The sequence below is a fragment of the Euphorbia lathyris genome, chromosome 2 (assembly GCF_963576675.1).
Source record: "Euphorbia lathyris chromosome 2, ddEupLath1.1, whole genome shotgun sequence".
NCBI classification, from domain to species: Eukaryota; Viridiplantae; Streptophyta; class Magnoliopsida; order Malpighiales; family Euphorbiaceae; genus Euphorbia; species Euphorbia lathyris.
In genome coordinates this window covers 69455363-69471017 of record NC_088911.1, presented here as the reverse complement: position 1 = coordinate 69471017, position 15655 = coordinate 69455363, and the positions used below count along the sequence as shown (strand labels likewise).

General features: G+C 39.8%; 2 non-coding genes across 2 annotated transcripts; one reads left to right on the top strand and one right to left on the bottom strand.

Annotated features, from left to right (window-relative positions):
- The first annotated feature begins 222 nt into the window (after nucleotides 1-222).
- On the top strand, nucleotides 223-329 carry LOC136221345 (small nucleolar RNA R71). Its single transcript, XR_010685115.1, has one exon. It is a non-coding gene; the product is annotated as a small nucleolar RNA R71 (small nucleolar RNA).
- A 5295-nt stretch (nucleotides 330-5624) lies between these two features.
- Nucleotides 5625-5731, bottom strand: LOC136221351 (small nucleolar RNA R71). Its single transcript, XR_010685120.1, has one exon. It is a non-coding gene; the product is annotated as a small nucleolar RNA R71 (small nucleolar RNA).
- Between the last annotated feature and the right edge of the window lie 9924 nt (nucleotides 5732-15655).

Genomic DNA, 15655 nt, shown 5'->3' with positions numbered 1-15655 from the left:
TATTCTGAGGATGTCCTAGGGGTCTCCTCAACTATTGTGTCCCTTCTCGGAGTTGGCTTCTCTACTTTCCAGCACGCACTCCGCTCAGCTAATTCTTTCACCAGATTGTATGCTTGAATTGCAGTCTTGTTGAATAGATTTCCTCATGCTGCGGCATCCAAAGAGGCACGACTAACGTGAGATATTCCTGAATAGAACATAACAACAAGTTGGTATCGCTCGTAGCCATGGTGGGGGCATCACCTTAACAACTTCTGGAACCTCTCCCAGGCTAGATGCATGTTCTCACTTTCGGACTGCCTGAATGAAGTGATGTCGCTTCTGAATTCTGCAGTCTTTGACGGAGGGAAGTATTTCGCTAGGAATGCTGATACTGTAGTGTCCCAGTCAGTGAAAGAGCCCCGCTCGAGTGATTCTAGCCATTATGCAGCTTCTTCTTTCAGAGAGAATCTAAACAGTTTTAGGAAAATCTGTTCAGAGGTAACATCTTCGCATTTGAAAGTGCTGAAGTATTCCATGAACTTGTCAAGATGTGAATTGGGATCTTCATAGTAATCCCCACCAAACTGTCCCGAGTTCTGAATCATCTGGATTATTGCAGGTTTGATTTCGAATGATGCCGTGGTGATTGCCGGATCGAGGATGCTAGAGGTATTTGCAGGCCGCTTGACCTTCAACAGCTCCATAAAAGACAGATCTTCAGCCATTGTTTCCTCCTTCCTCACCCTACAAGCACATGTTCAACTTAAGAATTAAAGATGCAATGGTGAATGACTCCTAGAACATCGGTTCTTAGAAATCCAAACAAATATATTGACCTTTTTAAAGTATAAACTAATTATAAACAAAAATAGTCCATGACAACGGCGCCAAAAACTTGATGCTCGTAAAATATATAGCAGTTAATAGGACAAGTGTATCCTATCACAACAAGTAGTAATTGTGCTAAGCACGAGATCGAACACGTGGACTATTTATTACAACTAGCAACCTATTGTGTCAATCCAATTGTTTAGAGGGTTGAATGGATTTGTTGGATAAGTGTTTAACTAAATGAATGAAAAGTAGTAACATGAACAGTTGAGAAGACAGAGTATAAATTGATTAGACGCACAATCTAGGATGAGGAATCCCTGATTAAGTCCTATGTATGATCTTAGGGAGGTTCATATCCTGGCAGAAGCTGTAATCACCCTAATTAGCAATATGAAAGTGGCCAGGATCATACAGCCTATTTAAATGCATTCAGTTAATGGCTTGGTTAGGCATATAACATAGGTCATGTAAAGCGTTAAGTTTATTGGTGATTAAAGCTAAAGCCGTAGCCCAGCCACGAAGCCGCACTCCTAGTGTCCTAACTGAAGGATTTGAAGCGGAAGCATGTTGGTATTTAGGAACGAATTTCAAATTTTTTTCCTAAACAAACAATCAGTGTGATCCAATCACTCTGATAAACAGTCAAACATCCGATGTCTGACATCAAATCCTTAACCAAGATCATTAAGTTCTTCAATAATCAAATTGATATTTATATTACGTGATTGGAAAAATACCTCTTGTAGATTCCAATCGGATATTAAAGCTTCTCTACTGGTGAAGCCTCTAGTCAGTCCACTAAGTCGATTAGATCAAGCCTCGAAGAAACTAATCAATCTTGCTCAACGTTTAACAGATGATTGAACTCAAAAATGGCTAAGTCCATTTTTCTCTTTTTCCTTTTTTATATGTTTTAGTTGTATCTGTAAAGATACAAAACTAAAACAAAACCAAATCCATTTATAAATGGATTTGGAGATATAGATGTAGTACGTGTCCTACTGCATGCTATTATTATTTTTTATTTAATTTATAATAATAATAAATTAATAATAATAATATAATAATAATAAATATTATTATATATATATTATATATTATTATTATAAATATATAATAATAATTAATTAATAATTTAACTAATTATGATTATATCTTTTAAATAAAACTTTATACACCAATAATCAACACTTGATTATTGTATTCGGAAAAAAACATCAACGTAAATTGAGCAAGAATAATTATTGATAATTTCCTCAATTGAATATCAAACAGTGTTAGAATGTTTTGTCAATCTCATTGACATATTCAATTGTGTCAATTAATTAATTAAAACACTTTTAATTAATCAATTTAACTAAAGCTTGATACAAACAACTTATAAGTGTGTGACTTTCTAGGTTCATCTTTAACTGACATTAGAGGCATAGTACTAACTCTTGGCAAGTATGTCAGGAATCTAATTCCTTGTACTATAAGTGTATCTTATATAAGCTTAGCTTATATATACTTATAGTCCTCTTGTTACACTACACAACTAACTATAGCGATTCACTGCCAGATTACCAGAATTAAGATCCTAGTACAAAGCAGGAACAAACTATAATTACCTGCGCAAGAACAACTAAGTTTCCTCAAGTCAAAGGACTATATGCACTATTATGACCTAGATAATAATTATGTTGACTAGGAGTAAACCTTTGTGCAATTATTATCTAACGTCACAGTTCGAACCATTCACCTCTTTGAATGTCCACATGTTTATTCTGATATCAGCATATCAAACAGAATGAGATTTCCTGTTTTTGATTAATATCTCATACCAATCAAGAAAATAAACAGAGGTGATAGTCTAAGGATAGATGAGTGTCCAATTCATTATCCACCGACTATGAACATTTAAGATTGTTATTTTACCAAAGAAATATATCTCATTATTATTAACTCTTAATAATATTATCTCTTTGTAAATAATCTTTGGACTAATGTATATATATTCATTAAGTAATTAAACAATACAAATAATTACACATGAATACATATATATTATTAACTGCCATTTGGATACAAAATTCACCCTGTATAATATACAAAAGGAATGGCCTAGGGCATACAACACTTACACTAACGAGGTCAAATCATGCAATCTCAGGTTAAATAATTTCCTGTCGGTTTCATATTTACCTATAATCCTATTCCCTATCGGGTTCAAGGCATTAAGCATGCATAAATTGATCAGTTAAAGGCAACCACATACACCCTAAATCCCTAATCATACATAATTACATAACCAGTTCATCCCCATCCCAGATTGGATGGGGATTAGTTCATGAATAAACTAATCAAGTGAACACAGCAAGGATTACTAATGGAAATCATCATCAGTTCAATATAAGAGCAAAAGCATAAGACAAAGAGGGAAAGAGAATTCTAAAACCCAATTTGTCTGTTCCGATTACAAATATGGAGGGAGACTCCTTCCGTTGATAATTCTTCCAAAGAGTAGAGAAAATAGATTACAAATGAATGCTACAGCTAGAAAAGATTGAAAGCAAAAACAAAAGGAAAAACCTAGAACTCCTAAAATTGTGTTTGAGGAGAAAAGGGAAAAAAAACAAGAGAGAGAAAGTGGCAAAGCCAATCTCTTTATTTATAGTGTTTAGGCAATGCTTGGCTGTATTGATAGCTCCCATTTATATAGTGTTTTAGGATCGTTTTAGTTTATTTTTGCTTTATTTCCATTTAATTTTAGTATCGTTTTGCTATCTTTTAGTTAAATTTAGTAATTCTCGTTATTTATGGCATTTTCTGTGTTTTTAGGTGTTTTTGGGACTGTTTGAGCATTTTTGAACCAGACCCATGCCTTTTGGAGCACTTCCGGACAATTCAGGGACCGCCGGAGCACTCTTGGGATTCGTCAGGGACCATTAGAGCAAATTTCGGAAGCCCAAGGACCAAAACGAAGGAAAACCGGACTCAGCCCCAATTTAGTGCCTATCTCGCCGAGACAGAACCATCGTGTGGTGTCTCGATGAGACGCCTAGTGTCTCGTCGAGACACCTTCTTGTCTCATCGAGACACCTCTTGTCTCGACGAGACGAAATGCTGGGAAGCAATTTCCCAGCGTCTCCTAACTCCCAAGGCGTGAATTTTAACCTGCAAAATGCCCAAACTACCCCTAATTAAGCCTGCACTATAAATAGAATATTATGTCATATTTGTTAGGGTTCCTACTTCCTTTTTCCTTTTCTTCCTTCTCTCTTTTTCCTTGTATCAGTTTTCTATCATTTGATTTGCTTCCATTGTAATAGTTTTTAGCTTCTTGAAGATTGATAGAGGAGAGTTCTCTCCCCATTTGTAATCAGGATCAAACGAAATCGGGTTTTATATTTCTAATTCCTTATCCTGTCTCTTACTCTTTGCTTATTTAAATTAATGATGGTTCATGCTGATAATTTGTGCTTTAATTATTTGGTTGGTTTAACTATGAACTAATCCCATCCAATCTGGGATGGGGATGAGATTGATTGCGTAACCATGTATGATTAGGGATTTAGGTTTACTGGATTGTTTCCAATTGATTAGATTATGCAAGCTTAATATCGTAGATTTGTCAGAGATAGGATCATTGCTAGAATGAGATTCAATGATGATCAACTAGCCTGACATGGCTGAACCTAATGCCTTGAGTCTGACAAATATAGGATTACAGATAGGCAGTTACCTGACCAAGGAGCTATCTAATCCGAATTAGCATAATCTGAGCTCGCTAGAGACCACTAGGAGTGCGGGCTGGTGGCTGGGCTATGACTTTAGCCTTAATCACCACGGACCCTAATGCTTTGCATGACCTAGGTTATATGCCTAATCAAGCCATCAACCGAATGCATATGAATAGACTACATGAGATTGATAATCTCACGTGGTTAATTTGGTGATTACCGTCAATTATCATTAGGATATAAACCTGAATCCTAGTAAATCATACATGGAGTCCAATTAAGGGAATCCCCATCTTAGATTGTTTCATCAATTAATTTGAATCCTCCTCTATCAAACACTTTTATCTTTTATTTTAGAAATTTATCTCCATAATCACTCCACAACACATTCAACTTTTCGAACAATTACGTTTCCTACCTTAGGTCGACTAGTTGTGATAAATAGTCCTAGTGGTTCGATCTTGTGCTTAGCACTATATTACTTGTTGCGATAGGATACACTTGTCCTATTAACCGCTATATAATTTACGAGAATCAAGTTTTTGGCGCCGTTGCCGGGGACTATTTTTGTTTATAACTAGTATACTTTTGGTGATAGGTTTATATAATTGTTGGGAATTCCAAGAACCAAGGTTCTGGGAATTACCCATCATTGCATCTTGATTCTTAAGATGATATTGTTCTTGCAGGACGTAAAAGGAGGAAACAATGGCCGAAGATCCGTCGATCATGGAGTTGTTGAGGGCAAAGCGGCCTATAAGCACCTCTGGCATCCTCGATCCGGCAATAACAGCAACGTCATTTGAAATCAGACTAACAATGATTTAGATGATTCAGAACTCGGGACAGTTCGGTGGGGATTACTACGAAGATCCTAACTCACATCTTGACAAATTCGTGGAATACTGCAGCACTTTCAAGTGCGAAGACGTCACATCTGAACAGATCTTCTAGAAGTTGTTTAGATTTTCTCTGAAAGAAGAAGCTGCAGAATGGCTACAATCCATCGAGCCAGGGTCTCTCACTGACTGGGACACTATAGTATCAGCATTTCTAGCGAAGTACTTCCCTTCGTCAAAGACTGCACAATTCAGAAGCGACATCACCTCGTTTAGGCAGTCCGATAGTGAGAACCTGCATTTAGCCTGGCAGAGGTTCCAGAAGTTATTAAGACGGTGCCCCCACCATGGTTACCAGCGGTACCAGCTTTCTGACATGTTCTACTCAGGGATATCTCCTGTCAACCGCGCCTCTCTGGATGCAGCAGCAGGATGAAATCTATTCAACAAGACTGTAGTTCAAGTATACAATCTGATGAAAGAACTAGCTGAACAGAGTGCATATTGGCAAGTTGAGAAGCTAGCTCCGAGAAGAGGGACAACAGCTGAGGAGTTGACTAGGAATTCTTCAGAACCAAATCCTCAAATAGCAGCACTAATAGCAAAGGTGGATTCACTGGTAGCTCAATGAAAGCACCAGAGCTAGTGACGAGTTGCGAGATCTGCAATGGAGGGCACAAGAACGTGGAGTGCCCGAGGGTACTTGAACAGATCCATTATCTGAAGCAGTATGGATCGAATAGCACACCTTGGCAGCATGATAGATATCAAGGTTCAGGGACGAAGCTTGCATTGGAAAGAAGTGTAGATGCTCTGAGAGAGATCCTGAGTGCCATAGAAGGCCGGCTGGCACACAACGAAATTTTTTGCCAAAGACTTCAAACACAGATCAGTAAGCTCGTAGAGGAGGAAGCATGAGCAATCACGCTCAGGAGCGGAACATAGTTAAGTGCACCAGATATGGTGCCTCAGCAAGACGAGGTGTCTGACCCCACCACTGGTAACATCTCATCCACCCCGTCTTCTCCCCAGGTAAGTGTTTCTGATCCAACTTTAATTACTGATACTGCTGAACAACCGACACAGGTGACCTTGCCCTATCCTACATCTAGGAGAGCTAAGTTAGACAAGGATTATTCCAAGATGCTAAACGTTTAAAAAAAAAATAGAAATTAACCTTCCATTTCTTGAACTTCTTGAGAATATGCCTGTGTATGGAATTTTTTTAAAAGAGCTGATCTCTAAAAAGAGAAAATTAGGAGATCATGAAACTGTAATGCTGAGCCAGGAATGTTCTGCCATGTTGACATATCCATTACCTAAAAAATCTAAAGATCCTGGTAGTTTCAGCATTCCCTGTACAATAGGCAAGGTTCATTTTAAACGTGCTTTATGTGATCTTGGTGCTAGCATAAATCTTATGTCGTTGTCTGTTTACAGGAAATTAGGAATGGGAGACCCGAAGCCTACGTCAGTCACAATTCAGTTGGCTGATAGGTCTATAAGGCGTCCGGTTAGAGTGGTGGAAGACCTTTTGGTCAAGGCAGATCAGTTTATCTTCCCGGCTGACTTCGTGATCATGGACATTGAAGAAGATGATCAAGTCTCGATTTTGCTAGGGAGGCCTTTTCTCGCCACTGGACGAACACTGATTGACATTGAGGGAGGCAAATTGATTCTCAGGCTTCAAAATGAGGAAGTTGAATTCAACATTTTAAAGTCTATGAAATTTCTTGTTGATGATGAATGTTGCAATTTTTTGAGCATGACTGACTCTTTAGTTGAGGATGTTTTCAACGAAACTGAAGAACGGAGCCTGAGTATTGAACTAGAGGAGGAACCATTAAGTGGGGAGACTGAGGCTGAAAATAAAGAGGGATGCAACTGGGCATGATATGACGAGCTCCTGAAATGAGAAACCAAGATGAGGCCTAAAACCTCGATCGAAGAACCGCCCACCCTTGACCTCAAACCCTTACCTGATCATTTAAAATATGTGTTTTTAGCACCTCCTCTTCACTTACCTGTAATTATTTCTTCTAAACTCACAGGTCCTGAGGAAGATCGTTTGGTGGAGCTTTTGAGAAAGCACAAAGGAACTCTTGGGTGGCAAATGTCTGACATTAAAGGAATCAGCCCGTCTATCTGTGAGCATCGGATCTACATGGAGGATAAGGTGAAGCCGACTGCCCAATCGCAGAGAAGACTCAACCCCAAGATGAAAGAAGTGGTGAAGGCTGAAGTGATCAAATTGCTTGATGCATGGATGATCTTTCCCATTTCTGACAGTTAATGGGTGAGTCCAGTGCACATGGTACCAAAGAAGGGTGGCACAATAGTGACAATGAATGAAAAGAATGAACTGATCCCAGTAAGAAAGATCACTGGATGGTGGATGTGTATCGACTTCCTAAAACTAAATTACGCCACAAGAAAGGATCATTTCCCCCTTCCGTTCATTGATCAAATGCTCGAACGAATGGCAAGTAAGTTTTTCTATTGTTGTGTGGATGGGTATTCGGGTTATATGCAAATATCGGTGGATCCTGACGATAAGAAAAAGACCACTTTCACTTGCCCTTTTGGCACATTTGCGTATAGACGGATGCCTTTTGGGTTATGCAATGCACCTACTACGTTTCAAAGGTGTATGACAGCTATATTTTCTGATATGATAGAAGAGTTTATGGAGGTCTTTATGGATGATTTTTCTGTATTTGGAACTACTTTTGATAGCTGTTTGCATAATTTAGGATTAATGCTGCAAAGATGTGAGGACACGGACCTGGTCCTAAATTGGGAAAAGTGTCAATTTATGGTCACTGAGTGTATAGTTTTAGGACATAAGGTGTCATGGAAAGGAATTGAGGTAGACCCTGCTAAAGTGGAGGTAATTGAAAAATTGCCCCCCCTTCAAATGTCAAAGCTGTTAGGAGTTTTCTAGGCCATGCTGGCTTTTATAGGCGTTTTATTAAGGATTTTTCTAAAATTGCCAGACCTATGACCCAATTGCTGCTTAAGGATGCCAATTTTGTTTTCACGCCTGAATGTCTTGAATCTTTTAACACTTTAAAAGACAAATTGATTAGAGCTCCCATAATGGTTAGTCCCAACTGGGATTTACCATTCGAGCTAATGTGTGATGCCAGTGACACAACTGTAGGTGCATGCTTAGGTCAAAAAGTGGATAAAATTTGCCAACCAATTTCATATGCTAGTAAAACTCTTAATGACGCTCAATTAAACTACACTACCACAGAAAAAGAGTTATTAGCTGTGATTTTCGCACTTGACAAGTTTCGTTCGTATTTGGTGCTTTCCAAAATTATTGTGTACACTGACCATGCTGCACTAAGGTATTTGTTTTCAAAACAGGATGCCAAACCCAGACTCTTTAGGTGGATTCTGTTACTGCAGGAATTCGATCTGGAAATATGAGATAAGAAAGGAGTTGAGAATGTGGTTGTTGATCATCTTTCCAGATTAGAACAAGAGGAGGTGGATGAGGACACCGATGTAGACATCCAAGAGACATTTCCCGATGAACACTTATTGTCAATAAGAAATGTCCCTTGGTTTGTTGATTTTGCTAATTTCCTTGTAGGAAAGCTGGTCCCTCTAGAGTTCTCCTACCAGCAAAGGAGAAAGTTCCTGCACGATGCAAAGCAGTACTTGTGGGACGACCCCTACCTATTCAAGGTGTATGGCGACAACATCATTCGCCGGTGCATTCCTGAGGAGGAGATAGCTTCTGTCCTTGCATTCTGTCATTCCAAAGAGGTAGGTGGCCACCATGGTGCGGACAGAACTGCAGCTAAGGTACTCCAGAGTGGGTTCTATTGGCCCACAATCTTCCATGACGCTTTTAATTTTGTTAAAAACTGTGATAAGTGTCAATGAACTGGCACAGAGACATGCCATGCCTATGAAACCAAGTTTAGTCTGTGAAACCAAGTTTAGTCTGTGAAATCTTTGATGTTTGGGGGATAGACTTCATGGGACCCTTCCTAAAGTCGTTCAATAACGAATACATCCTTGTAGCCGTGGACTACGTTTCTAAATGGGTGGAGGTTGTAGCCTTGCCTAGTAATGATGAGCGGCCTGTCATCCGATTCTTGCAAAAGAATATCTTCACACGGTTTGGCACCCCCGCACCATTATTAGCGATGGCGGGTCTCACTTTTGTAACCAAGCCTTTAAACAGGTCCTGCATAAATATGGGGTCACTCATAAAGTGGCTACCCCATACCATCCACAGACTAGTGGTCAAGTTGAAGTGTCCAATAGAGAAATCAAAAGCATACTTGAAAAAACAGTAAATTCGTCTAGGCACAACTGGTCACTCAAATTAGATGATGCTTTGTGGGCATATATGACCGCGTTTAAAACACCTATTGGTATGTCCCATTCAGGCTAGTTTACGGTAAGGCATGTCATCTTCCTGTTGAACTCGAACATAAAGCCTACTGGGCTACCCATTTTCTAAACTTTGATACACGAGTTGCAGGTGAGAAACAATTATTGCACCTTGATGCCTTGGAAGAGTTCAGGCTCGGTGCCTATGAAAATTCTCGGATCTACAAGGAGAAGACGAAAAGATGGCATGACAAGAGAATAATCCAACGCCTTTTTGAAGTAGAGGATAAGGTTTTACTATACAACTCTAGGCAGCGATTATTCCCTGGTAAGCTGAAGTCGAGGTGGTATGGTCTGTTTGAGGTCACCTAGTTATTCTCTTCCGGAGCAGTTGAGATCACAGACAGCCAAAATTCCCCTTTCAAGGTCAATGGGCAGTGTCTGAAAATTTATGAAGCTGGCTTGGGCGCAATGGAAACACTGCGTTACATAGACACCCCTTGAGGGAGTTTTCCTATCCTTTCTCTTTTCTTTCACTTAACGTTCAATTTTATAAACATGCATTTTTGGAATTCAATGCATGATTTAGTGTGGGGGAGGAGGGCAATAGGATAGGACATTCTGTACGTGTACCAATTGCTTTTTTTTGTGCCACTGTTGTGTTTTTATTTTGTGGTATGCTTGTGTGTAGTCATGTTGTGTTTATCGATCTGTTTTCAATTCTTAGGATTTCTGAGTTTTTGCTTTTGCTTTCAATAGTTAGAAATAAAAAGAATCTTAGGCAGTTGATTTTTGATGCATCTAGCAATCCTGACCTTACAGTTGAAATTGTGCTCTAAAAGTCTGATAGCTCAGTTGAAATTGATGCATGCAAAACTTGTGAACAACGTGTGAATCTCCAAAGATGTTATTTAACTAAGATTTGTTGAAACACCTTTCCACATGATTTTGATTTGACAAAATTATTTAAGTAAAATTAAATATATTCTAAACACACTAAGTTTAAATGCTTTGATTTATTACACTAATGTGTTTGTTCAATGTTGAGTTAAATTGTTTATAAGACATAAACACTAAAAGACTTAAAAGCCCAATACGGAAGTCAAAGCCCAAGTCAAACAGATCAAGACCACTCGGCCCGCGTGTGCAAAACGCTGCCATTGTGTACAAAACGCAGCTCAGCGAAAGAAGGATCGAGAAGACCTTCGTTGAACAACTTCGGAACGAAGCTACTGAGTTGTATCGACAAAGAGTACAACACAGCAGCTGAGCAAGAACAACTTCCAGACAAAGTATTTCTACTTTGGGCAAAGTTCAGAAGACACAGAAAGCTGTCTAGTCGACCTTACCATAAATGGAGACACATTCTGTCGAACTGACTAAAAGCTGCTCAGCTCTGATCAAAGACAGAAGATACTTGAATCTGATTGGCCAAGAGCACTGAGCAGGACTGAGTGACAATGACAGGAAGCCGTTTCCCTCCAACGGTTATTTCGAAATTCGAAATGACTGATGCCTCAGACGTCTCTATAAATAGGGCCTTTCAGTTGCTTCATTTTGATACAGAACTTTATCAAGCCATTACGCTGACCAAAATTCTACTCAAAGTTCTGTGAGAAAAAGCAAAGCAAATACTTACACCAAATTCTATATCTTTCGTGTAAAAGTCTAGAGTGATTATTCAATCATCTAAGGTGTCTTAGCAATTGTTGTTTAGGACAAATCTTTATCATTTCTAGAGATTAGAAAGGAGAGGCTGAGTACTCGGTTATAGTACTCAGGGAGAGATTAGGAGTGAGTAGAGGTATAGAGGAAGGTACTCTTGTTATACTCAGCTTCTAAGTTGTAAAAGGCTTGATGCTCTACCGTTAAAGAGCTCAGTAGAGAATTCGAAAGCTCGGAACGTGTTCCGGGGACAGGACGTAGGCTTAGAGGCCGAACCTGGATAAATCTGCTGAGTAACATCTTTCTAACCTTAAACTCCTTAATATATATATTGCTTGCTTAAACAAAACTGACCAAGTAAAGAGGTCACGCTGAGTTGTGTGTATTGAGTATCTGAGTTCGGGAATAGACTCAAGTGCTATCTCTTGACTCAAAGAAAGAAGCTGACTTAGTCACCAGTTGACTAAGCTAGTGTCTTAATTTACTCAGCGCGCTGTGTAATCCTTTTTCAAAGAGAAAGAAGTCAGCCTTAACGTACTCAAATTTTAAATAGTTCCTACCCCCCCCTTGGAACTAACTTGTTACGTTATAAGGGACCAACAAGTGGTATCAGAGCTTAAAAGCTTACTGTGAAAGGTTTAACTACCTTGAGCTGATCCCCACTATGGCTGAAAACAGCACTCGGTTTCTCCCAGGAAACCAGACAACTCAGATCTTACCCGAGGGGCTGTCCATTACTCGGCCTCCCCTATTCTTCGGGTCTAACTACACCTTCTGGAAGAATAGGATGAAAAACTTTATTCAGGCAACAAATATGAGTGCATGGCTTTCAATAGTCCAAGGCCCATTTGTTCCTGTTGAAGTTGTGGCTGGCCAAACAGTTGTCAAAGCTGAGGCCAAATGGACAGAAGATGATCTCAAGAAGCTACAAAACCATGCTTCGGCTATAAACATGCTTCACTGTGCGCTTGATGCTGCAGAATATAACAAGATTTCAGGTTGTGAGTCAGCGCAAGAGATCTGGAAGAAGCTAGAGGTCACCTACGAAGGAACCAACAAAGTGAAGGAGTCCAAGGTGAACCAGCAAATGAGACTGTACGAGCTGTTCGAAATGAACGATGATGAAGGAATTTCTGACATGAATGCAAGGTTTACAAACATCATCAACGAGCTCAAAATACTTGGGAAGATCTTCACTGAGGAAGAACAAGTCAAGAAGATTCTTAGGAGTCTTCCTAAAAACTGGCAAGCAAAGAAGACCGCTGTTGAGGAAGCTCAAGACTTAACCACCTATAAGTATGATGAACTCATCGGCTCACTGCTGACCCATGAGATCTCGATGAAGAATTTCGAGGTGAAGGAAAAGTCTAAAGATAAGAAGCAAAAGTCTCTTGTCATGAAAGCTGACTCCACTGATGGAAGCTCAACAGACGTTGAAGAGATGGCTATGTTTACCAGAAAGATGAAAAGGCTATTCAAAAAGAATGACAGATATTCTAAGAAGCCTTATAAAAAAGTTTGATAAGTACAAAGCTGACTCCAGTGACAGCAAGTACAAGAAGGACAGCTCAAAGCCCATTACTTGCTTTGAATGTCATCAAACTGGCCATATCAAGTCAAGCTGTCCCTCGTTGAGGAAAGAAAGAAAGAACGGCAAGAAGGCAATGGTGGCAACCTGGAGTGATAGTGATGATTCATCATCATCTGAAGCTGATGCCACTGAGTCAGCGAAGATTTGTTTCATGGCTGACGAACTTGCTGAGCCATGTGCTTCTGAGCATGCTGACCCCTCCATTGCATCTGACGATGAGGAATAGTCAACTGAGGTAATATCACTACCCTTGCTCAGAAATGAAATGGTTAATGCCCTGAGTGATCTTTACACACTTGTCAAAAAGTGTAATAAAAAGGTTAGAGCACTCAACAGGCGATGTGACGAGGTTGAGGAGGTCAAACTGAGTGACCTTCGATATCTTCTTCAGGACAACTCAGATTTGCATAGTAACATTGGAATTATGCAAAAGTTTGTCTCTGAGGTCCAATCAGATTCTAAGAAACTGAGAAAGGACGTCACATCCATTCAGAACCAACTAAAGGTTCCAAACAAAAGAAATATTCCTCTGAATACTCAGTACCGAAGTACTGGTCAGCAGAGATGGAATCCTCAGCGGAATGTCTAGTGTGACTTCTGTGGGAAGAAAGGACACACCACAAAGGTGTGCTGGCACGCTCAGCACTGGGGTGCTGACCAGTCAGTGAGAAATCCTAAACGGAAGGTCAGCTGTGACTTCTGTGGAAAGAATGGCCATACTGTCCAAGTATGCCGCCATAAAATAAAATATGACGCTTTACCTGTTGAACCTAACAAGCAAGGACCCAAAAAGAATTGGGTACCTAAAAGTAACTAGTTACATTGCAGGTAAGCCTGAGATGTGCTGAGAAGTCAAAGATGTGGTATATTGACAGCGCATGCTCGAGGCATATGACTGGTGATGAAACTCAGTTCATCACATTCGAGCATAAACGAGGAGGAAGCGTAAGTTTTGGAGACAACAAAAAGGGTAAGATAGTAGGGCCAGGAACCATTGGAGGTAATCCTACTATTGAGTCGGTCTCCCTAGTCAGCGGACTCAAATATAACTTACTCAGCGTAGCTCAGCTATGTGACAATGGGAGAAAAGTTATATTTGATGACACTGGATGTAAAATATTCGAGGGTAAAACTAATGAGTTAATTTTAACTGCCCCTCGCATTGATAATGTCTTCATGTTAAACTTAGAGAAAAAGTTTTCAAAAACTGTATGCTTAGTTTCAAAGGAAGAAAATTCCTAGCTATGGCACAGGAGACTTGGTCATGTAAGCATGGACCTCCTGGCCAAATTAGCAAGAAAGCAATTGGTTGAGGGACTGCCAGAACTTAAATTTGAAAAAGATCAACTATGCCACACTTGCTAAGCTGGAAAACAAACCAAACAATCTTTTCATAGCAAAAATATTGTCTCAACTAAGCGCCCGTTAGAGTTACTACACTTGGATCTCTTCGGTCCAGTCCAGCCGCTGAGTCTGGGTGGAAGAAGATTTTCCTTGGTCATTGTAGATGACTTTTCTCGGTACACTTGGATCATCTTGCTGAGTAACAAGGATGAGACCTTTGAGACATTTTCAAATTTGGTTAGAAAACTTGAAAATGATAAAGACCTAAAATTGGCTCACATCCGAAATGATAATGGTGGAGAATTCAAGAACCAACAGTTTGTTGAATTCTGTGAAGCCAGCGGCATTGACCATAATTTTTCTGCTCCTAGGACGCCTCAACAAAATGGGGTTGTTGAAAGGAAGAATAGAACCTTGGTTGAAATAGCCAGGACAATGCTGAGTGAGCATAGGCTTCCAAAGTACTTTTGGGGAGAAGCTGTTAACACATCGTGCTATATTCTTAATAGGGCTCTTGTTAGACCTATACTAAAGAAAACCCCCTATGAACTTTGGAAAGGACGAAAGCCCAACATTGGATACTTTCGAGCCTTTGGCTGTAAATGTTTTATTTTAAACACCAAAGATAGCTTAGCTAAGTTTGACTCAAAAGCTGATGAGGCTATCTTTTTAGGCTACTCAACAAACAACAAAGCATACAGAGTTTTCAATAAACGAACTCATGTTTTAGAAGAGTCAGTACATGTTGAGTTCGACGAAACTAACCCTGCAGGAAGATATCTGCCGCTGACCGAGGATGATCCACACTCAGTACCCGCTGATCAAGATACAGCCGCTAAGTCATTCCCTCAAGGGCTGACCAAAGGTAAAAGTGAACCTCAAATTGTTTTCACTGACCAGTCTACACCTGCAGAGATTGTTGAAACACAGATAGCACAAGACATCAATCTACCAAAGGAGATAAGGATACCAAGAGGACACTCAGAGAGTGCTATTCTTGATGCCGCTGAGAATACCCTGATGACAAGAAATCAACTCAGGAGATACCTCAGCAACGTAGCTTTCGTCTCAGTTCAGGAACCAAAGAACTTCGCTGATGCTGAGCATGATGAATTCTGGATGAGCGCAATGCAAGAGGAACTTGATCAATTCAGAAGAAACAATGTATGGGAGTTAGTGCCACATCCAAGGAGTCAGAAGACCATTGGAACAAGATGGGTCTTCCGAAACAAGCTGGATGAACAAGGAAATGTAGTCAGGAACAAAGCCAAACTTATAGCTCAGGGCTACAGTCAGCAAGAAGGTATTGACTACGGTGAGAC